Source organism: Paroedura picta, chromosome 6 (genome assembly GCF_049243985.1).
Source record: "Paroedura picta isolate Pp20150507F chromosome 6, Ppicta_v3.0, whole genome shotgun sequence".
NCBI classification, from domain to species: Eukaryota; Metazoa; Chordata; class Lepidosauria; order Squamata; family Gekkonidae; genus Paroedura; species Paroedura picta.
In genome coordinates, this window is record NC_135374.1 from 28,247,624 (window position 1) to 28,272,809 (window position 25,186).

General features: G+C 42.2%; 1 protein-coding gene across 2 annotated transcripts in view; it reads left to right on the forward strand.

The window, feature by feature from the left end:
- The window catches only part of IGSF11 (immunoglobulin superfamily member 11), a 202,201-nt gene that overhangs the window by 127,223 nt on the left and 49,792 nt on the right, over positions 1-25,186 (forward strand). The window lies entirely within an intron of this gene.

The window sequence follows — 25,186 nt, forward strand, 5'->3', positions numbered from 1 at the left end:
GGGCACATATGGTACAGTCCTAACCAGAGTTGCATCCTTCTGAGTCCACTGAAAACCACTGACTTACAATTCTGTAATTCTCCTTAGGATCTATATCCCTATTCAAGACTGTTTCAAGTTCCGGTGAATTAGTTCCTTCTTATTGTCCTTAAAGCCAGTTGATGAAACAGATGTCCTTCAGTGCCTGCTTACATTTCCGATTTAAATGGCAACATTTTAATTGTTCTTAATTATGTGTTAGCTGCCTGTTATAACTAGTTCTATTTTTTTCCACCTGAGATAGCAAATTGCATTGACTATACTTGTGCTGAAAAACTGTTTTAGGAAGTCAGTGGATGAATGAGTCGAAAAGAACTAAAAGAATTAAGAAGAGTGAATGCAAAAGTGGAAATCTGCAAGGTTGCCATTGCTTGAGTCTGGTGCTAACTCTGCCTCCAGTTCTGAACGTCGTATTACTAAATTGTTACTCTATTCATAATCTTTACAATGATGAGGATCATGAATAGTATTTTTTTCTTTCGTGTTTCATTCGTTAATAAATGACTACACAATTGCCAATCTTAAAATGAACTAAAATACTGCTGCTATTAATTGTTGATAATAATAACATATGTAGTAAGTGGGGTTTGTGTGTGTAGAGACATCATTATGGCTAAGAATACAAGAGTTTTGGTGAAAATATTCGGGCTCCCTTGTTTTACCTTCTGTTATCTGGCCAGAGGCCTCTGAATATTGCGGTTTGATTTACTGATATGCCTTGCTGTGTGCTGTTTTCAGAAGAACACATTCTTTTCTTTCTCCTCTCCCCCCCCCCCCATACACACAGGCTCTATAGGAGGGATCCTGGTAACCTTGAACTGTCAAACAAACTTGGCAAAGAAAAGGGCTTGTTCTGCTGAGATTTTTTCTCTTTTCAAAATAACAGGCAGCTTGGGTAGCGCAGGAGCAAGAGTCCTTTTCAGAGATGCACGTAGACTCAGTCCCGGCACCGCTGGGAAGGACAGATGTGCCTCAGTGTGTGCACCATTGAGGCAAGAAATCTGTATCTGCTTGGATTTGGGTTTTTTTTTAGTGTCCATTGAGGAGGCAGGGATGGATCAAGGTAAATAAACCCCAGATGAGCCAGAGCCCCAGAGGAATCTCTCCCCTCCCCTGGGCATTTTTTGGGACAATACATTGTGGATTTTTAAATGGGAGGAACACAACATAACTACAGAGTGTAACAACATAGCACTGATGCACAGAAGCCCTGCTAGAGATGTTTGTCCTCTGACACATCTGCTGTCCTTTTGTGAGTGCCTCCCCCCAATTTGTGTTTTTGGTTATAAGCCCTTCCAAGGTTACAGCAATATCATTTGTCAGGCAAACCAATGGAGCTCTTTTACACTACAGGATTACATAAGAGAGAACACAAGCTGTATTTCCATTTTAGGATATATTAACATGGTGGATTAATTTTGTAGAGATGGAACCCGGGAGGATGGAAGCTCTTTCCCGAGAGTTTTTTGTTTTTGTTTTTGGTGAACTATATATAAAGTAGAAGATACACTAGCATGCACCTGAACGCTGGTAAAGTTGCCAACTCTGAATTGGGAGATTCCTGGAGATTTGGTAGTAGATCCTGGGAAAATTGGAGTTGGGGGGGGGGGCCTCAGAGGAGAACACTGTCCATCCTCCAAATCAGTATATTCTCCATATGATGCAGTCTAGACAAAATTTGAAAATCCAGAAAATCTCCAGGCCCCAGCTGGAGAATAGTAACACCTTAGCTAGGGCCTCTGTGATTCATGACAAGGAATACCAGTGGAAGTGGAGCAATGGAGACAGTGGCCCAGTTTGGTGATTTTTAGACAGTAGAGAGCCAGTTTGGTGTAGTGGTTAGGAGTGTGGACTTCTAATCTGGCATGCCAGGTTCGATTCTGCACTCCCCCACATGCAGCCAGCTGGGTGACCTTGGGCTCCCCACGGCACCAATAAAGCTGTTCTGACCGAGCAGTGATATCAGTGCTCTCTCAGCCTCTCCTGCCTCACAGGGTGTCTGTTGTGGGGAGAGGAAAGGGAAGGTGAATGTAAGCCGCTTTGAGCCTCCTTCCAGTAGAGAAAAGCGGTACAAAAGGACCAACTCTTCTTCTTCTTCTAGACATAATCATAGAATCATAGAATCATAAAGTTGGAAGGGGCCATACAGGCCATCTCGTCCAATGCTCTTATGAGTGACCCATTTATCAATGGCAATACACACAAGAAATGAAAAGCTACAGCCTGCATTTTGTCCATCCCAGCTGAGTCCATAAGTTGGGATCCTGAACTATTACGCCAGAGTCTGGCCCCAATAACACATGTCAGTCTGTCTGTAGCAATAGAAAAGATCAAGAGTCCAGTAGCACCTTGAAGACTTATATAATCAGTGGCAGGGTATGAGCTTTCATGTGTCACTGCTCACTTCCGCAGGGCCTGTAAAACTGAGGTTTTCCACCAAGCCTTTGGTTGAAGGCAGTGTGGCTACAACCAGGTAATTATGGGCCTCCCTGTACATACGTACATGCATGCATGCATGCATTCACTCCCTTTTCTTCACTGTTTTGCCAGGAATCGCTCCTATAAGACTTCGGAGGCCGTTTCAATGACAAGAGGTCAATTAATTCTAGTCTCATATTGTCTTGGTTTTATATTAATTATGCTTTTATAATGTTTATTGTAATTAAGATGTGCAGGATCAGCCTAAAGTATCCAATGTGGTATCAAATTACCCATGAGAAGCAGCAAAAAGTAGTGTGGTATCAAATCAACTGAAAAGGAGCAAAACAGACCCCCCCCCCCCAAAAAAAAGCAACAGGAACACAAAAGCAAGGAAACTGAGAATCAGAAAAGCTCAGTAACAGTTAAAAATATTTTCAGTTATAAGCAACCTTAAAGTGGACCCCAAATCTCTCCCCCTTCACCCCTTAAAAGATGCCCATGTGTGCTTTCCCCCCATGCTCTGGTCCCAATCCAACTCAAGGCCCCCCACACCTGCATTGCCCTTATATTTCTTGTTAGGGAGGCAACACAGAAGCAGTCCTGGAGCACAGCTATCTGTCCCACATAATGTATTCCTGGTAAGGTCTTGGAGGAGGAGTGTGGCTCATGGATTAAGTGCCATTCAGCACTTAACACCCACTCAGGGCGGCTGTCCTGCCTCTGAGTGCATCTTCCTCCAACCAGCTTGCCTGTCTGTGCAGCGGCCAGCCAGTCAGCTTCCATCCCCCACTCCTGACCACCACCTCCTCCTTCCACTTCCCTAGAAGGCTCGGAGGCTGCAGATCCCTGCTGCATGAGAGCTGCCCCTGCTGGTGAGTTCCATAACAGTTGCCTGCAGCCTTTCCCGGTGCTGGGGAGAGGAGGAGGCCATTTGCAGAGTTCTTCCACCCCGCTCCCCAATCTAGCACCTATTGTATTCCTGATTCAACGGGCTTGGCCCCTGGTATTTCATAGTGCCCCAAGAAGCATGATGTGCATGGCTCTGGATGCTGTTGGACTGCAGATGACAAGAAGCCCAGATTGATCTCAGCAATAAAGGTCTGGGAATTAGACAGTTCCTCAGTAAGGTAAGGGGTTAAGTAATCGTATTCTGAGTTCGTGCCAAGTGTAGCTACCAATAGACTTGCCTTGGGTGATAAATGATCATCACCACACAGATGCCAAAGCAGCCCATAAACCTGAAGTATATCTTGCTTTAATTGCAAGCAGATTAATAATTTGAGATTCTAGGGGATCCATCTGGGGGGGGGGGGGAGCAGTACAAACAGGAGGAATCTGCACCAAGGGTGCTCTAGTTGCAAGCTTTGCAGTATCGTTAGTCCTACTAATTAATTAATTTGGGATACTGTAGGGCTTATTGCCTTGATTTTATGTACTGAGCCCGTTAACTGTTTTATGTGCCTGTTTGCTGCCTTGAACTGCTGGAAATGTGGGGTATAAATTTTTAAAGAAACAAATAGATGGACGTGGTGCCAAGGAGGAGAGCACAGCAGCTGAGTCGAAAGCTGGAACACAAGTTGCAACTGGAAGGGGAAAATGGGGAAGGATGCTGGAATGTGGTTGGCCAAAGCAGGCAAAGGTGTGGGGAGATCTGGAGCTACGACCAAAGAGGCCAGAGTTCAGCCAAGGAATACCAGCAAGATGGAGTGCTGCTCTGTTGACAATGTGAGAACAGCAGTTCTGGATCCTGGCACTGGGGCTGCTGGATGCATGGATAAAGGAGTAATGCTGTGTTCTAAAACCCTGGAGCTGGATGGGGTCGTATAGGCCATCAAGTCCAAACCCCTGTTCAATGCAGGATCAGCCCAAAGTAGGGGTGGCCAAACTGTGGGTTTCCAGATGTCCATGGACTACAATTCCCATGAGTCCCTGCCATAGGAACTGTAGTCCATTTACATCTGGAGAGACATAGTTTAGCTACCCTCTGGCCTAAAACATCTGTGATAGGGATTTGTCCAGATACTGCCTGAAGACTGCCAGTGAGGGGGAGCTCACCACCTCCTTAGGCTGCCTATTCAACTGCTGAACTACTCTGACTGTGAATTTTGCTCCTTGATACCTACACGGTATCATTCTAAACCCATTACTGTGAATCCTAGCTCTGCTGCCAACAGAAAGCACTCCCCGCCCTCCTCCAAGTGACAACCTTTCAAATAATACAAAGAAATTCTGTTCTTTGCTAGGCCTGCAGAGAGCTTTGAATCCAGAGCATGTGAACCTCCCCAGGTTTCATCCACTGACAATCAGGCCAGAACTATGAATGAGTGGGTAAAGTGGTTAAGCGTTAAGGATTTGCCTACCACCAGAAAAAGGAATCTGTGGGAAATTATTAAATATTTTTGATACACACTGTAAGTATCTGGCACACTATTCGTCTCTCCCCCCAAGGACTGGGAAAGGGATGCCAGCCTGCAAATAGGCAAGACAAAAAAATGAAGGGAATTGTAGAGCTGATCAATAAAGATCTTCAAACCTCCAATAGTTCATTATATGATTTATTCCAAAATCCTGAGTAATCAAAATGGTGTCCCAGGTAATAAACCCGTTTTCCAGGAGCTTCCTCAGTGATTATTCCTACAAATAGTAAAGTAAATGTATAATTAATAATGCTGATTATAAACCATTTATAAATCTAATAATATATATTAGCAAAATATATTCACAACCTGCCTCAGTATATGGATGGCTGAATACAGTAACGATCAATTTCATAATATCACATAGGCAACTGCTCAGATGTAATGGGGTCTGTTCATATGAGTACCCAATGAAAGAGTGAACTCTAAAAAATTTTAAATTATGTCATTCACCAGCAGAGTAGGTAGTTTAGGTAGTTAAAACACCTTAAAAGGAAACTTACACGTAATATGGGAATATTGTTAAAACTGGCTGGCCTGTCTCAATCATCTCCATAATATGTATGGTCACTTACACATCTTATGATGTCTTCCAATTCTGCATTTCTGTCCTGCCAACACTGGTAGCCAGGAACGTGGAGCAGGGATGGAGCAGGTGTAGCATAATAACATCACAAAGTGGGGTAAGTGGGAGGGGAAGGGAAAGATAACTTTCCACATGGGTTCCATTTTCAGTAGCAGGATTAAATCTATTTCATGTACTTGAGCACTAAGGCTCTTGAAGTTTATTTATATTAATATTTTTATACCATGCCTTTTGGACTGGTCATCTTGGGGCAATGTACAACAAATAAACCATTGATTACAATAAAACATTGATAATTATAGAATCTTCTTAAAATATAAGTTTTTAAAATAATTTTTTTTAAAAAAATACCCAATATAATCTCGATGAGGCTCCAATCTGGTCTGCTGGTAAACATGCAGATAAGGAGATGGTATAGGTGGGGGGAGAGAAGGAGAAGAGAATCTGCTATTTGTCAGTACTGCCCCTGGCCTCAGCCACAAGCCTGGTGGAAGAGCTCCGTCTTGCAGGCCCTGTGGAACTCAGTACGTGGCTCACTTGCTCTTGACACCATCAAACAAAGAGGTCTAAGACAGCATCTAGTGCAATCTACAGCTAAACTGCAATCGTGACTGCCTATAGCAAATATCTATTCAGAGGCAGTACCCACAAGCTATAGAAAAGTTGTTCAGGCAAGAGGCGAAAGTCAATATGTAATTGAACTAACGAGATCAATATGAATTTCAGTTGCATGCACTTCTGCCACCCCACTCATGGCAAGTGGCTGCTCATTTCCCGTGGAAAGATGAGATGCTGCATCAATACCAGAGAGTTTGTATGCAGGTTGATCATTGAATCTGTGCATCTGGCAACAGGAAACTTTGATCATTGATCTAAGCCAGGCTTTCTCAACTCTTTTACCATTGAGAAATCCATGTAAAATTCTTCAGGCTTTGAAAAAACCCAGAAGTGGTGTGATTGTGCAGAATATCCTTGGGAACATAGCTGTGTATGTGCCCACCTGTGGCCCCTCCCCTTCCTACCCCCTCTTGGCCCAACATTGTTCATTTGGGGGGAGCAGGTCAACATGACCATATATGGCCATATCACCCAATAAATGTGCACGTGTGTGTGTTTGTGTGTGTGTGTGTGTGTGTGTATATATATATATATATATATATATATATATATATATATATATATATATATATATATATATATATATATATATATATATATATATATATATATATATATATATATATATATATATATATATATATATATATATATATATATATATATATACACACACACTAGCTTCAAAGCCCATTCCTAAGAACAGGCCTTAAAAGGGCCTCCTCCCCTAGCCCCCGGCCAGGCAGCTTAAGGTAGCTTTGGGATGCAGCTTGCAGCTGCATCAAGTGGGGTGGGTGGGGGCTGACTAGCTCATTAACAGGCCCTGGACAGAGGTCCTTAGCAGGCAGTCGGCTGGGAGGCCCAGCCTAGCAGGCCCAGCCTAGCAGGCTGGAAAGCCCTGGTTAGCAGGCCCTCCACCACCACCCTTTGCTCAGGGCCCTCTCCCCTTACCTGCTGCTGGCTCCAGGCACTGAGGTGTGTCTGAGAGCAAAGAGGCTAGAGTCTAGGGAGGGAGGGCGGGAGCTGCAGGGGCAGGGCCATTCAGGGCCAACTTTGCTGGCTTCACCCTGATTGGACAGGGTGAACTTGGACAGCCGGACACGTTCCACGCCCCCTGGCTGTTTCACAAATATATAGAGGAACCATGGATAAGGATATATATAAGGATATATAAGGATATATATGGGTTTGAGATAGGCTGGTCTGCATCTGAACAGCTAATAAGGATGTTCCTGATCTCAGTGCTCCTGAATAACCAATATTACTCATCATGTTTCCTGGTGAGATTTTGGAATATTTCAAACTCAAAGCTGCATGGAGTACTCCATTAGCATATTCAAACTGGCACAGGAAAAGTGTGTTTCTTTGACCGCATGCCACTGTTTAAGTGGCCAAGGTACTGTGTAATGCTCATGGCAAACATTTCTTGCCTCGATTCCAGTGTTAAAAACAAAGAGATGCAGCCATCAACTGAACTCAATTAATTTCTCATGTGCATGTATGGATGCATGGATCCAGAATCTGCCCCATTTCCCCCTTCTTTATGTAGTCCTTTCCAACTCAAAGGAAGTTGATTCCACAGGCATGGGTCTGACTTGAAGAGGGGGAAGGGGGAAAAATCACCCTCCTCTACCAACAGGTAGACTGGTTGCTTGCAGAGGATAGAAGAGTGGGCAATTTTGCCCCTTCCCCATCATCAATGGATCTATTAACCCACATGACTATTGGTCTTCATTGGTCCCACAGGCTCCAGGAGGCAACTTGGAAATGACTATTTGGGGGAGGGGACAATGGAAAGACCTGAACTTGTGCTTTCTGCTGTTGTATCACAGGATTCAACCCCAGGTATTTAAAAATAATTCTTAGGTGAATCTTATTTGCTTTTTATTTTGCTTCCCCACTTAGGTAAACCTTATTATTTTTTTAATCTTGCGTTCCCACTGGCTTACTTTTATTGGCATAAACCTGGCCATGGTGATCCATGCGTGGTCACTTCTAGGCTTGACTTCTGTAACTCGCTCTATAGGGATCTTCCCTTATACTTGACCTGGAAATTGCAGCTGGTACAGAATGCAGCTGCCAGTGTCCTCACAGGGACATCTTGGAGGGCCCATATCCAGTCTGTGCTGAGACAGCTGCATTGGTTGCCAGTTGCTTCCCAGATCAAGTTTAAGGTTTTGACATTGACCTTCAAGGCCATCTGAACCTCACATATCTGAGGGACTGTGTATCACCATATGCCCGCTGCAGGGCTCCTCACTCTGCAGAAGCAAATCTGTTGGTGGTCCTGGTCTGCAGGAAGCATGCTTGGCCCTGACCTGGTGGAATGAGCTCCCGGAAGAGTTGAGGGCCCTGGCCAGAGCTTCCAAAGTTCCAAAGTGGAAATATAAGCTATTTTAGAAGTTCTTCAAATTTGACATCAGTTTCCATGGGTTTCATTCAATAGAAGACCTTTCCTCAAAAATTGTGTGTTCAAATTATTCTGGGTTGTAAAACTTTAAAAAAAAATAATAACCCTGACGTTATAGAAGCCTTAGTGGAACTGCCCATGTACCATGATAAACATTTGCACTTGATGAGAGTATTCTGGTGACAGAAGTCACAGTCATTTTCCAGAATTGCCCTTTAAAGGACCTGTAAGTCATCTAGGGTGAGATTGGTCATGAGTCTTCCTTCACAGCATCCTTGTCATTGTCTTAACTGTATTATCACTTGAAACTTCCTGGAAAAAAAGAGTGGGTGGCCTAATCTCTGGCAAGTTGAAGAGTTTACCTAGGAGTTATCATTTCAAGTCTCTGAGGTCATTAGAGCTTTAGCAAAGCACCTGGTCATGCTAGGAGACAAATCTCCTAAAGCTATCTGGAGACCAACGTGTACCAGTAGCCTATGTGGAAAAACAAACCTAAAAGATGCACCACTTAACAGGGGTTAAGTAATTCTAATATTCTAATATTCCCCAGGTAATTCTAATATTCACCAGGTAATTATTTGTCTGTGCAAAAAGAACCATCATTGGCTTCCCTATAGTGCCAGCTTGATGCAGTGGTTGAGCAATGGATAGTGCTGGGTTTGATTCCCCACTCCTCCACATGCAGCCAGCTTGGGTGAATTTTGGCTGGTCATAGTCATGTTAGAGCTGTTCTCATAGAACAGTTCGGTCACAGCTCACTCAGCCTTATCTACCTCACAGGATGTCTGTTGTGGGGAAAGGAAGAGAAAGGTGTCTGTAAGCTGCTTTGTGACTCCTTCAGGATGGTATAAAAGCTTGGTATAGAAACCAACTCCTCTCCCTCCTTCTATTTGGCTGCATAAAGAGCCAGCAGGGTGTAATGAATGGAGTGTCAGACTAGTTTCTGGAAAACTCATTCAGCCTGCCATAAAAGCTTGCTGGGTGACCTTGAGCCAGTCACATGCCCTTAGCCATGTGATAAAATGGCTGTTCTGTTGTAAGCCACTTTGGGTCCCCATTAGGTTTGCCATCCTCTATGTTATGGCTGGATATCTCTCACTATTACAACAGATCTCCGGTCTCTTTGGAAGGTGGACTCAAAGGCATTATATTGCTTTGAAGTCCTTCTCTTTCCCAAACCCTGCCCTCTGTAGGCTCCGCCCCCCCAAACTCCATGGAAGAAGAAGAGTTGATTCTTACATGCTGCTTTTCTCTACCAGAAGGAGTCTAAAAGTGGTTTACATTCGCCTTCCCTTTCCTCTCCCCACAACAGACACCCTGTGAGGTGGGTGAGGCTGAGACAGCCCTGATATTATTGCTTGGTCAGAACAGCTTTATCAGTGCCGTGGCGAGCCCAAGGTCACCCAGCTGGTTGCATGTGGGGGAGTGGGGAATCGAACCCAGCATGCCAGATTAGAAGTCCGCACTCCTAACCACTACAACACGCTGGAGTTGGTACCCCCAATTCCTATTGAGGAGAAAAGTAGGGTATAGATGAGGTGAACAGACATAAGCACTCTGCACACAAGGTAAAATGCAGAGTGGTGCTCACTTGCAGTGTTGGACCAGAAACATATTGGGACAAAGTCTTGAATATGTTCAGCTGAGAGAAAGTTATTCCCGCAAACTGCCCAGTAAATGGGAGCATCAATTTTGCCTAAGCTTCTGTTTATTGGTCTAATTTTTTTTTTGGTTTATTTCTGCGGATCATAACTTTGAATCCCATAGGTGAGCTTGGTACATTATTGCAGTGTCCTATTACCCCCCAAGAGTGGACAAAAGTATCTCTTTGCTTGTAATTTGAGCCCATTCAGGCAAAAAGAAAAGAAAACTCTGCAATACAAGGCTAATTAATAGTCATGTACAGTGCAATAGCTTTATATCCTAGGACCTGAGAGAGTTGCTATGAATTATTTCAGTATCCTATGAACATTCCAGATATTATGAGTTAATTTTTTTCTTCTAAATGTTGTGTTGGACAGAGGTTCTTTGTGAATGCTTTTAAGAAAAAGGGAGCTCAGCCTTATGCCTCAAAGACTAGCATATTTCGGGGTTTAAAACTTTTTAAAAAGATGTGGCCCCTGTAGTATAGAAACTTTAGTGCAAGGATAGTCAACCTGTGGTCCTCCAGATGTCCATGGACTACAATTCCCATGAGCCCCTGCCAGCAGATGCTGGCAGGGGCTCATGGGAATTGTAGTCCATGGACATCTGGAGGACCACAGGTTGACTACCCCTGCTTTAGTGGAACAGCCCATGTGCATGAGACTTAGCATCTATCTTAAGGACTGCAACTAGGATAGGCCGTAGGATTCCACCCAAAGTAAGCTGACCAAGGTCATGTCTTTGCTGAAAGCCATAGGTCTTCACAAACTATTGGAACTGAATCACATACACAGTAAAGTATAGAAACGTTTGTCATGGACCAAATATTTATGACATATATAAGTGTCCACTAGAACCTACATTTTATATGGTGAGTTATTTCATAGGTCACTGCATTCTGATAAAGAGGATCACTCCGGCATGATACAGTAAAAAATTCTGTTATTTGTAGACAGCTAATTCAGATACAGCTGTCTAATAAAGTAACATACTTGTCTAGTTCCCAAGGAAGACAGTGATTTCCCCCAAGAGTGCAGCATATCCATATACTTCTTATATATCCTCCAAAGTGTTTTTCCTCTGGAGCTTCATCAAGCTGACAATACAAAATAAATGCATAATACAGACCTCTGCCTTCTGACTAGAGATATGCAAATGTGAATTTACAGGTGCATTAATACATTTCCCAGAAAAGCACGCCAAGGGCATTGTCCGGAGGTTTCTCTTAAGGTAAAATATCAGTGTGTTTGTGTGTGTGTGGGGGGGATTCTATCCCCATTGGAATATAAAACTACAGCCTTCAATAGGGTTGTGGACATTTTCAGGAGGTATTCAAGTCATATTGTTCTCTCTGGAGGCAATGTATCTCAATGGGAGAGCATCTTAGCATGCAGAAGGTCCCTGGTTCAATCCTCAATGTCTCCAATGAAAGGGATCAGGTAGAAGATGATGCAAAAGACTTCTTCCTGAAACCCTGGAGAGCCACAGCAAGTCTGAGTAAGCAGTACTGACTGGGATGGACCAAGGGTCTGGTTCCATATAAGACAACTTCATATATTTATCCCGTCCAGTTCTAGGCTGACATAAAACATGGGAAGGTGCCCTTAGCAAATTGGAGAGCTCTGTTTTGGTGAGGGAAGATTTCAGATTTCTTATCTGTGCTCTCTCAACTGAAATTCACCACTTGGATTTCACTTCTTTGTTGTGTGGATTATACCCATATTATTATTATTATTTAAACAAATCATACAATTTTGTGTTTTCAATTTCATGTATGTAGTGACATTATATGCATATTATAGATACAAGTGAGACACATGTTATGATTGCAGTATAAATTGGCATATATATTATAGTTAAAAACCCACTTATGTATACCATACAAACACAGCTACAAAGCTGTCAACTGACAAACATATAAACAAATGAGACACATAAAGAACATTCAGTTGTGCCTCTTCTCCCTCCCCCCCATCCTTTTATGCCTTAGTGACCTTGGGACATGGATGAATTTTGTTTTTAATCTACTTCTCATGGGATCCTTTCTTTGCTTCTGTGAAGAAGTGATCTCAGAAGAAAGAAAAAGAAAACTTAACCTGCAACTGAGTTTGTTAGATGTAAATTTCACCTTATATATTGATAGCATGACATAAGGGTAAGGATATGTTTGGCTTCAATTTCTTAAGCACACGTATATTTCAGCTTTTGATATATGCATGTGTGTATTTTATTTGAAATCATCATTTGTATATTTTATTTGAAATCATTTATTGGAAGCAATGATAAGGATGCCTTCCCATAACCCTAGTGAACTAGACAAGAATTTGGAGAGTTCATTTATACCTCACTTTCCTCCTGGATGAAGACCCCAAGTGACTTACAACATTCTCCTCCAACCCTGTAATGTAGATTTGCCTGAGAGTATGTAACTGGCCCCAAGATCGCCCAGCAAACTTCCATGGTAGAGTTGGAATGGGAACCTGGGTCTGTCCAAAAGAGACTGGAGAATTTTACCAGCAAGGTAGTTGCACAGGGATGTGCCAAGCTAATTTTTACAGAGGTGATGGAAAATGTGTCCATTCCATAAGTTCTTTTTTTTTTAAGTATCATTATGTACTCCAACGCCGATACATATCTAAGCAAAACCAATTGGAAATAGAAACCCCATTAAAAAAATGTTTTAGCCTAGTGCCTAAATGACAGGCAGATACTGGGCAAGCCTCAAGGGGGAGGTTATTCCAAATGCAAGGTACCACCCCTGGAGAAATCCTGTCTCTAACTGTCTCCCACTTCACTTTTTAAGATTGGGGAGGGCACAGAAAACAGTGCATGGTTAGAGGATCTTTACTGGTGGGTTTACAACACTGGAAGAAGAGCTGGATTTTTGTACCCCACTTTTTACTACCTAGAGGAGATACAAAACCACTTACAGTTGCTCTGAGAGAACTGTGACTGGCCCAAGATCATCCAGAATAGGGGATCAAACCCGGTCCTCCAGATCAGAGGTCATCACTCTTAACCACTACACCAAGCGGGAGTCCTTCGTTACAGATTTGGGCTTTTCCCACAAGTTTTCTTAATTTTTAAAATTTATTTACCAATTTCTTCTTGTTAGTCTGTATCCAGTATCTCCAGAAGATCTTGGGCCATGTCATGTTATTTCATTCAAGCATCACACTTTTTAAACCAGACTGCGGACCAAACCTGCCCCACTGGGCATTTTTGGAAGCCAGTTACCGGACATTTCTAACCTAATGCATTATCAAAGCACCTAATGCACCTGGTCTTGAACTGGTGGAATTTCAGCTCCTGCATGCAACACACCTACAAGAGACACTAAAGGTATTCTCAAATTTGGATTTTGATTGAACCCAAGAGACCGTGAGCCATGAGAGTAAGTCCAAGCACACTGGGGAAGAGGCGTGAGAAAGAGAATAGAACTGACACTGAAAAGACAGTTGCCGCTGAAACACTTTAGATCTCCAGTTACCAACAAGATGGCATGCTGAGCAAAGGCCCCACCTGGCCCCACTCCCATTCTAAAAAGAGTTGGTGGGCACCAAGAGAGTTTTTGTCCCCACGATCTCCGAGGGCACCATTTTTGGAACCCTTGCGTTAAGGGCTTCGTTGACTTGTTTTGTGTGCAAGGAGATTTTCTTTCCCTTCACACTAACCTTGGGAAAATGTCTACATCCTTGTATGAGCAGAAAGAATGTGTAAATACGTGGCTGGAGATCATTGTCAGAATATTCACTTAAAAGATCATCCTGTTCTTGATTTGTTCCATCCCCAGCCTCCTACTGAGGTCTTCCTGCTTCACCCATAGAACGCCGGGTTTCTGTTCTTTTCTCCAAGGGAAGCTCAGCAAATGCAGCATGGTAGCTTCAGAAATAAATATCATTTTGGAAGAGAGTTCATTTCCCCTGAATTAATTCAGCCTGACACGGAGTACAGGAACATGTACCATCTGGTCAGATCTGAGTTGATTTTGTGAACAAGGGGGAGGGGTAACCGATACTTGTAGGAACAAACAATGCTGCAGATACATTAATCCCTAGGTACTGAAAATGCAAGATGGTAATCTGAAATTAAAAGGGATCTGCACTCGCAAACCCAGTAAGGTAAAGTTAATCTCAAAACGTTAATCCCAGACGATTAACGTTGGGAAGTAGAATGGTGCTGAAGACCATTAGTAGGGAAGCAAAGGATTTTGCTGTTTTTAACTAAAAGTCACTTTAGAATTTATAGAGAAGGGGCATCTTACCTATGCTGTCTTTGGATCATCTGATACCCTTAGTGAAATATTACAGTCTTCCTGGATTTACTACTTGGATGTGTGTTATCATCAGATTCTTATCAGTTTCCTTTTGTTGTACAACAGCACTCTGTTGTTTCCTACATTTGAGAAAGAATGTGATACGGTGTGTTCTACTCCACATTCTTTTTTTGTAGTAAGAATAATGCTTAACAAATTTATAAAGAGTCATGGCTTATTTGATTGGAAATCCTTTTCCAGGTGGTTTTATTACAGCATTCCTGGAACACCATGGCCATATGAAGAAGTGTTTGTTATCTGGGTAGGAAGCCATACTGTCCTGGTCAGTGACGTTGACTAAAATGGCTGTGGGTCATTTCAAAGATGCATCTGAGTGTAGAGAGGGAAAGGGGAAGAACTGGGAGTTTGTGAGTCTGTATTTTGGGGTCCTGATTATTGCTCTGGGTGATATTCACATGACCTCACCAGGGATCAAGAAGCCTCTGTGCACCAGTGCAGGCAGAAAACTCCTGTAAACTGCAACACTTAGTTGATAAATGTTGCTTTTGTTTGTTTGTTTGTTTGTTCCTTTGTTCCTTCCTTCGTTCCTTCGTTCCTTCCTTCCTTTTCCAATTTTATATGCCACAGTTCTCCGGAGGCTCAGGACAGTTCACAACAATATATAATTTACAGCAGATTAAAACAATTTAGACATTTAAAACTAATATTTTACTTTTAAAACACTGCCATTTTAAGTTCACTGCCATTTTTCTATCAGAGAAGAAGGGGAATAGTGAATACATTTGTTAGTACATTCATCAAGTGCATATTCAGTGGTTTCCAGTGGGATCCAGGCATTCTTCGTTTAAGCAGGGAGGCCAACACATGATAGTATACATGTAGGACTCAACTATAGGCCTGCTGTAACAATTTTGTTTTACGGGCACTGTGGAACTGTTTAAAGTTCTGCAGGGTCCTGATCTCACTCGGAAAAGTGTTCTACCAGGGTGGAACCATGGCTGAAAAGGCCATGACTCTGGCCTTTTCCAGTAAGGTGCCTGACTGCCAATTTTGGACCAGTTGAAGTTTCTGAGTCAGGTACAAGGGTTGCAGTAGTCTAATCTGAATATGACCATTGCATGGATCACGTGTGACCAAGTCGAGTGACAACAAGTAGGGTGCTAGCTGCCACACTTGGAGGAGATGTTGAAAAGCCTGGATGGTAGCATTTGTGTCCTGAGCCTTCATTGAGAGAGTGAAGCCCAGGATCACATTCAGGCTCTTAACAGTGACCACTTGTTAACTGGACCCCATCAAGAACTAGGAGTTACAAACCCTCACTTGGAGCACACTGTCCCAACCAAAGGACCACTATTTTGGCTGGATTTAAATTCAGTCAACTCTGCACGAGCCCATCCACTACAGTTGCCAAACAGCTGGCTAGAGTATTTGTGGGTGTTGGTGGATGGTCGTCCATCAGCAGATATAGCTGGCTGTCATTAGGGTGATGACACACTAGTCCCAAACTCTGGATTAGCTGGGCAAGGGAGTGCTTGTAGATGTTAAATAACATTGGGAGTGGGACAGGGCATCTGGCCATGATTCTGTTGCATCGGTGATTAGTTTGTCATGGTGGATCTGGCAACCTGGAGCCACACTGCAGTAACATTCAACTACTGTAATGCCCTATACATTGGTCTCCCTTCAAAATCACATCAGAGACTCCAACTAGCCTGGAATGCTGTGGCTCAGTATTAGCTGGAGTTAGAAAGAGTATATATATCAACCCCATTATTCAGATGCTCCATTGGCTGTCCATATGTGGCTAGGCTCTGTTTAAGGCACTGGGTATCACATACAAAGTCCTTGCATGGCCTTGGCCCTTCCTTTTTGTGGGACAGCCTTTTCCCCTAAGGTCTACCACATCTTTGTTCAAGACAACCAAAGATTGTCTACAAATGGGCAAAATCAAAACTGTCCATACATGTGGTTTCTCCATTCCCGCCTCGTGGAACAGTTTAGCCATGGAGGTCAGGAAGGCTCCCACACTACTGGCTTCCCCCAAACTATGCAAAACTGAAGTATTCAAGAGGGTTTTCCTATACCTCTAATGGGATTGCACTCTACGAAATAATTTTACAAATTTGCTTGTATAAATGCTTAGAGACTGTGGTCTATATTGTTGTGCATAGCTTATTATAAGTAGGCTCCTATTTATGTAATTTCTGTACCACTTAATAGGTCACATGAATACTTGTGCTATGCTTCAGTTCTTTTTACTGATTTGAAACTTCTAAAATCTTAATGCACTGGTTATTGAATGTCCCATTTTGTCGCTTGTACAGACTTACTCTGTGTAATCTGCCCTGAGCCCCTGTGAGAAAGGCAGACTAGAAATAATGTCAGTAAACAAGTAATTAAATCAATAGGATTGATACTCAGAATTCAAGTCAAATGTCAACTGGTATTATAAATAAAAATAATAAAATTATATATACATATACATATACATATACATATACATATACATATACATATACATATACATATACATATACATATACATATACATATATATATATATATATATATATATATATATATATATATATATATATATATATATATATAATTTATTACAATGTCTTATCTTACAATACATATGTTAATAATAATAATAATAATAATAATAAAAGCCACTGTTGTTTGCATCAAATGTTTGTCTCTTTTGGAACGAGCCATCCATTCTGCACATGGTTGTCCATGGCTACCTGCTGAAGATTATAGCTTAGTGTGAATTTTATCCTGGGTCTCATCCAGCCAAATTCAGTGATCCACCTGGTACAGAGCACACATTCTATTGTGTGAGAGCGGGTAGCACAGCTCTAGTGAAATGGTGATGGTCATCTTGGTCAAGGACTTCCTTCTTACCAGTTAGAATAACGTCATGGCCCTATCTGCTGATGCTGGCAACTGTCCAGTCGTAGAAGAGGCATTCCAAGAAAGTGTGAGCAATCTCTTCTAAACTACTGTCCACTGCCTGCAGTTTTAACATAGAACTTAAATAATTAATATGTCTTGGCATTATGTATCTATAATTTGAAAAAGCCAGGAGCACATTTTGATCAGTCATTTTTTTTTTAAGTAGCTTGACTTAATGGACTGATCAATGAAGCATTTCAGCCCTGCATAACTTGTCTGCCGAGTTATGGCTTAGTGTGGTCCCTGATAGTACTTCTTTTCATTGTGGAGGAGCAGAATTCATCTTTTCAAATGACTACTGATTGGAGGGCTGTACACAGCATGCATTTCACCAGGATGCTCTCTGCCAGAATAAGGGAAGTTAGCATTATGTGAAACTCGGCTGAGTCAGTGGGAAAGCTCTGATTAGTGTCACTGGTGTTGATGCTGTGCCCAGCCAATGGGGACAGAGACCCAAGAGGCCTTTTAAGTGCTGCCCTAAAATTAATAATGAATACTAAGATTTAATGACCATTGTAATCTTTCCTTATGGAGTGTTAATGGCCATGAGAGTATCGAGAGCTGCTGAAAAATGCAACATCGGCAGGAGAGGGGATGCCACAGCGTAGATGCATATAAAATGATACCTTATAAAAGTATATAAATATAAATAAATTTATTAAAAGCATCACATGTATTGCTATGAATTCTTGTTTTGAAAAGTAGGTTTATTTTGTTCTGCTTGTTTTAATGTAGATTTTTCCCCACTTTTAGAATGTTCTTTCCTTGACAACATATTTTGTTTTATTTCACTAGCATAGAATTATCCAGATATACATGATAACTATTGCCAGGAATTAATAGGTTATATTTTCCGTAATCTTAGGGAGATGCTTTGCAAAGGTAATTTTGGGGGGCAGAAATGACACAGTAAGTTTTCTGGCTGATTTCTGCTACTATTAAGACTTGAGCGACACCAACAGTGATTTATGTATAAGGCAGAACACACACGGCTTCTCTACTCATGGAGCATTAATAACAGGAGGTTATCTGTATCACAGCAATGTCACTCAAAGAGTTCATAGATCTAACAATAAAAATCTGCTGAGAACCCCTGGCCCCAAAGAAGTCAAATTTTCTGGTCCGTTGGAACCCGCTACCTGGTGAGATCGGGCCCTGTGGGACCTTAAGCAGTTCCACAGGGTCTGTAAGATGGTACTTCCGGTACCTTCCCTAAACCTCCCAGGTCGAATACTAACATGTCACGTGACCCTTTGGGGGACACGAAGAACCCTTTTTTGAGAAACCAGAAGGACTGAAAGAATCATCATGGCTCACTTGGTGTATACCACTGTGCACCAGTCATGTTGTGCTTTCTTCGTGGGCTGAATCATGAGCAAAATATGCAGAGATTAAATTATCTTTTCTTTCTTTTTTTTTTTTTAAAAAGGACTGTTCTCTTTGAATGTGCTCTCTGCTCCTTTATTTTTCATTTTTAAGATTAAAGAATAGCTGCCCTATATCTTAGCCATTTTTGAATCATTAATTTCACCCACATCTTAATTTATTAATGAGCCTACCTTCTTTCTGGCATTTTCCCCTCAACATATTTGCAAATCCTTTCTTATTCCCTTTAGGGCATCTGCTCATTTCCTTTCTTTTCTTGTCCTTATCTTCTCCTTGCAGCCTCAACTAACTCTGTATAGAATTTTTTCGAGTTGCTTTCTGTGCTGTTCTAACCTACCCACCCAACTCCAATTTTTTTTTTAATATACAGATTCTTTTAGAAGTCATTGGTTTTAGTCAAGTCATTTGTTGAAAGAGGAAGGAAACAGCACAACAAAAAACATTTTATTGTCAAGCATCTTGCCATGGTGCAATCGTCTCAAGGAAGATTCTATTCTGAGGATAAAATGTTTCATTTTCCATCAGACCTTTTGCTTCGTGCTCTACTCCATCCTCATAAAGAGAGTAAATTACAGGGCAGCATCTTTGAATTAAGATATCTTGGGGCTCTTCATTTTCTGCTGTGCAGTAAGTGGTGTGGTCTAGGAAGCTTAATAGTGCAATCCTAAATAGAATTATACCCTTTTAAATCCATTGACTTCAGTGGACTTAGAAGGGTGCAACTCATTTAGGATTGTCCTGTAGATTTTCTTGAATTTAAACTAGTCCAATCCTGTATCAGTTTTATGCACAATTTATACTTAGAAATAATTAGTAATATACACCTCATATATTTTCTCATGTCTTAAATTACAATATATATAAGAACTATAGGATTTCCATACTAAAGTAAAAGGTAAAAGTATCCCCTGTGCAAGCACCAAGTCATGTCTGACCCTTGGGGTGACACCCTCTAGCGTTTTCATGGCAGACTCAATATGGGGTGGTTTGCCAGTGCCTTCCCCAGTCATTACCGTTTACCCCCCAGCAAGCTGGGTACTCATTTTACCGACCTCGGAAGGATGAAAGGCTGAGTCAACCTTGAGCCGGCTGCTGGGATCGAACTCCCAGCCTCATGGGCAAAGCTTTCAGACAGCTGCCTTACCACTCTGCGCCACAAGAGGCTCTTTTTCCATACTAAATGGACAGAAAAAAACATGTTTTCCTTGTAACCTAATCTATTAGCTGTTTACATACATATACTACACTGGAAGTTTTGGATTGGTTTGCTAGTCAATTCACCAATGGCTCCTATAGCAAACAAAACATGAGGGCAGAGTGTCAAGTAGTCAGTCATGTTTTACAGTGTGATCTTCCAGTCATGATCTGCACTTACAGCAACTTGTCTGAGGTGAAGCAGCAAGCCAGATTCCAAGCCAACGATTTATTTTCAGAAGGAATCTCTGCTTTTCATGGTGACTGCTTTTCAGGTATGACAAATCTATCTTTTTGTGGTACAGTTCACGATATGTGGATGTGTGATTTTTATCACATCACACCTTCTCTGTGGGGTGATGTTGCAGAGAATTCCAGGATGATCTTTTGTTTCCAATGGGAGGAGCATGCAGGAGTGAAGGAACAGAACAGTTTCTTTTTAAAAAATGGGTGGATCAACTGTTAGCTTAATACCACTTGATTACTACTCTAACCCCTAAATGTCAACAATAATAACTTTTTTGTTCCTAATCATAGGGATCTATATTTTATCCATTTTTTCTGTGCAGCTAAATCTTTCAAATTCCATTAATCTGATGAATGCCTTTTACTTTGTTTAACCAGTCCGCTATCTATGGCATTTATCTGGACATTTTGGAAAAACCAATCTCGACATAGTAAGAATTAACGCTAACGCCTGAAATCGTCTATGTATTACAATCATATAATTTAACAATAAAAAAACAAGTCAGCATAAAAACTGGACACCAAGACCACTGGAGAACTGAAAACTAGTTGGTTGGGATGAGGGAGCAGCCATGGAAGAAGACCATTATTATGTCTTGCTTAAGGATCTCTTGTGAAGGGATATCTGTCTGGCCAGGATGCTAGGCTAAATGGTCCTTTGATGTGACCCAGTAGGGATCTTCTTACGTGCTTATCGCAAGAACTCCTGTGAAGGGTCCAGTATCCCTATGAGAACAGCAGTACATTACTCTTCTCATGGGCTTCCTCTCAGTAGAGGACTCAGAAATATTTGAGATGAAGCACAGCAATTCCTATAGGCAAAAATAACTCAGAAATCTGACTGTGAGAAAGCAGCCATTCTCAACCTGTTTTTTTTAGCCAGGACTCTTTTAGGAGCTCCTCTCAGGTTCCAGCCCTCCCCCCCCCCCAATCAAAAATGGATACAACACAACATGAACAGATAGATAGAAAATAATTGACTACTGAACACCAAGATAATTGAACATTCCAACATATTGGAATTTTCCAAAGACTGAATGAAATTAAGCATCTATCAGGCCTAATATAATCCTTGATTTTGATACTTGTGCAGTGCACTTGGCTAAAAAGGACTTAAGCTAACTATTCTTGATGTACCTGGCCTTATATATATGGGAAGCAGATTTCTAGAACTAAGAGAAACAATGTATCAATTCAAGCCCACACAAAGGAACAGATTGATTTCCATTTCTTTCCTTTGATGAAGGTTGAACCTTCTAGCAATTCTTGTTGTCATATATGTTGTCATAATTTCATTGATTCAGTTATCAGGGAGCCCCATAAGCCTTTGATTCTCCCCTTCTCACAGTTTTCAATCTGTGGTCCCCTTCCACTGTGCCAGAGCCCCCCAGGGATGAGAGACCCAACGTGGTGTAGTGGTTAAGAGCAATGGCTTCGATTCCCTGCTCCTTCACATGCAGTCAGCTTGGTGACCTTGGGTTCATCACAGTCCTGATAGTGCTTTTCTGACTGAACAATCCTGTCAGAGATCTCTCAGCCTCACCTACCTTACAGGATGTCTGTTGTGGGGAGAGGAAGGGAAGGCGACTGTAAGCCACTTTGAGACTTCTTAAGGAACTGAAAAGTGGGGTATAAAAGCCAACTCTTCTTCTTCTAACGATAGCCTGTTGCTTCCAACATGGAGAATAATGACTATCAGTTGTTTGTTTGTTTTTCTACTGTAAATGGTGTTGTCTATTGAAGCTTGTTTCCTTTGCCATGCATGAAGCCAGCTCCTCTATCTGTAGGCCCACCTCTTCCTCAACATTGGTCCTCTCTGGATCCTAGGCCTTAGTCAAGGCAGAGGGGTACAAAGACAGGTCCTTTCATGATCAGCCTTCGGACGGACACCTTCATTGAAGAGGGCGCAAGGCTCAGCATGCCAGCGATTCAGTATAGTTTACACAGAAGCTGTTGTTTCAGTGATTTCTTTGGCAATTGTTTTTGTCGTGCTTTCCCCCTCCCCTGCCACAACATTGTAGCGGTTGCTATGGAGAGGGATGTGATAAGTAAAGCCGAATGAGGTCACACGTAGTCATGTGCATCTGGGGCCTGCCTGCCCACTGCTGCTACAAGGGCCGTTCTGTCTCTTCCTGTGTTGTGGCCTCCTTTTCCAGAGATGGGCAGCTCTATTTTAAGTGAGGGACTAATTAACAACAAAATAGAATGGGTCACTTGTTGTCATGTTTCACAAATGTGGGGCTTCATCTCATGTTATTTATTTCCTCTTGTCCAACTTCCCCTTTCCATCTTGTTTGCTTTGCGGCTGGGAAAAAAAAACAGTGGGCATTTGGGCCCATTCCTGGCTGTGAGTGTTTGTTCAGAGAAATATGGGGAGGGGGTTTTGTTTACATGGTGGAGCTGGAAGCTTAAGAGAAGAGACCTGGCACAGAGCAGTTGGGATTCGGTTAATCTGCTTAGAAATACATTAATCGGGGGATCATATGCTGTCAACAATGCTCTCTGCCCTCCCTGCGGTTCCCTCCCACCATTCCCACCCTCTCCGTCTGTTCCTACCCTTTGCCCTTCTCGTCCTCTCTCCCGGCTGTGAAAGTCAGCGGGTAATGAGGCACAAGGAGATTACTGGCAAATTAACAAATAAAATATTAATCCTGGATCTAAATGGAAATTAAAAATGCACTTTAGGATATTTGTTTAAAGATCTTTTTTTTGGGGGGGGGGGGAGATAAAGTTCCAATCTCAGCCAAAGTAGATGCAGTCATCTTTTTCCTGGAATGCATTTTGGGCAACAGGCAGTTTTCGGCGGAAAGCAATTTCTCACGGTTTGCCCTGCGTGTTCACAGAAGGCGCACTGCAGGACCAAGTGCCTCAATCCAGGCCTTGCATTGGTATGTTGCATCATCAAGGTCTAGCATCCAAGCATGGCAGCCTGGCACTCCCCAAGCCCAGTCTGTTCACGGCTCTAAACCTGGCACATCCAAGACGGTGGAATCCGCTTGATTGGTCGCTTTGAAAACAGCCGGGGGACAAATGTGGAGCCTTAGAGGCTACTTAGTCTGATGTGGCCTGACACTAGTGGTTAAGGGCATGATGCACGGCAGTTCCTATGGCCGAAAGGAACACAAAGAGCATCCATTCTCAACCTTTTTTTTGTCCATGGCCCTTTTAGGAGCTCTTTTCGGGTTCCAGCCACACTCACCCCCACCAAGCAAGGATACAACACAACGCAGCCAGATAGACAGAAAACAATTGATGATTGAACACAAGAAAACATCCTGACATATTATTTTTTAAAGGAATGTATAAAAGTCAAGTTTAAATATCTATCAGGCCGAATGGGATCCTTGAACTGGGCACTTGTGTAATGAGCTAGGCTAAAAAAAAGGCCTATGCTTAGAGAGGGATGCCTAGTTCAAATCGTAGCCAGTACCTCAATGGGTAGCCTTATCAGTATCGGTCTCAGTCTGTAACTGAACAATGTGAAAAGCCGATAGATAGATAACAGCTGTTATAGGCAACAACCGACTCCACCTTGTACAGTAAATACACTTTTGACATGCTCTCATCTCACTGAGAGCCAGCTTGGTGTAGTGGTTAATAGCGGTAGCCTCTAATCTGGAGAGCCGGGTTTGATTCCCCACTCCTCTTCCACATGCAGCCTGTTGGATGACCTTGGGCCAGTTGCAGTTCTCTCAGAGCTCTCTCAGCCCCACCTACCTCACAGGGTGTCTGTTGTGCATCAAAGTGCACAATTTATTCCAGTTGCAGATTTCTCAATGTGGGATTTTTAGAGTACAGCTCTAGTTTTGTATAGAAAAAATAAACAATGGATATATTTACTTGCAATTTAGCCACCTGCCCACTCAGAATGGCAGCAATAATTTTGGAGTCAACTTTGAAGTTTAGCTGAAATGAAAGGTCTTGTATGTTCGAAATAGAACATTTTCAAATTGGAATTTTTAAAATTTCCACCCTTTCCAGATCCCATTTGTGAAATTCAGTGAGGACATAGGGTTTTGTGTGTGTTTTTTTAATGGAATCTTTATGTTAAAAGTCTGTACACAATCTTAACTGATTTGTAATGCTGAAAACAATTGGAATGAGAGAATATAAATTTCTATAGCTGAAAGCAAATTGGGAGGTCTCCCAACCCCTTTCACCTTTGAGCCATGATTTTGGTATTCCAGTGACACTCAAAAGCATCTGCGATGTCACAGGTTCCTATATCTGTCTCCATGATGAGAGGCTACAGGTCCTGAGCACCGAGAGATTGCTTGCGCCCAGATGTCATTCCATCAAAAGAGAACTGCTGCGTTAAGCAACTTTGCACATTTCTGCATCTTGGCTTCAGCCCAGAAGGAAAGCAGTAATGAGCCAATAATAACCTTTACCAAGGCATGTGGCTTCCTGGTGGCCAGCATATTAAAGCTGCTCTGTCAGTGATATCACAGGACCCCTGATGCTAGACTAGGAAGACAGCAGCGCTGATTCAGTGAGCTCACCGGACAATTGAGGGCAAGAGTTGATGTGAATTTTTGATTTTTGAACACTGTCTTTTCAGGCTGCCCTGACAGAAATGGTTTTCCTGTGCCAAACACGCATTTCCAGATCTCTCAATAAAGTGAGATGTGCTGATGTATACATTTTGCAGGGTTTGGGGGGAAATGTGAAAAACTCTTATCTTTCAATGCTGCACACTTTTCTCCCCTCTCCTTAAAAAAAAAAAAATGGAAACAGCCGGAGACAGGAACTGAAATCAATCATTTTAAAGATCCAAAGAGTTAAGGATGCCAGATACTAAACCTTTTTCCTAGTTAGTTCTCTTTCCTAGAACGAAGCCAGATTTAACTTGACAGAGTGGCCATGATAATCAAGATTGTTGTTTAGAGCAGGGGTGTCAATCATATGGCCTTTGGGCTGGAACAAGTTTGTTCAAGGCTCTTATCTGGCCTGCAAGCGACCTGTTAGGGATGCCAGTTTTACAGCTC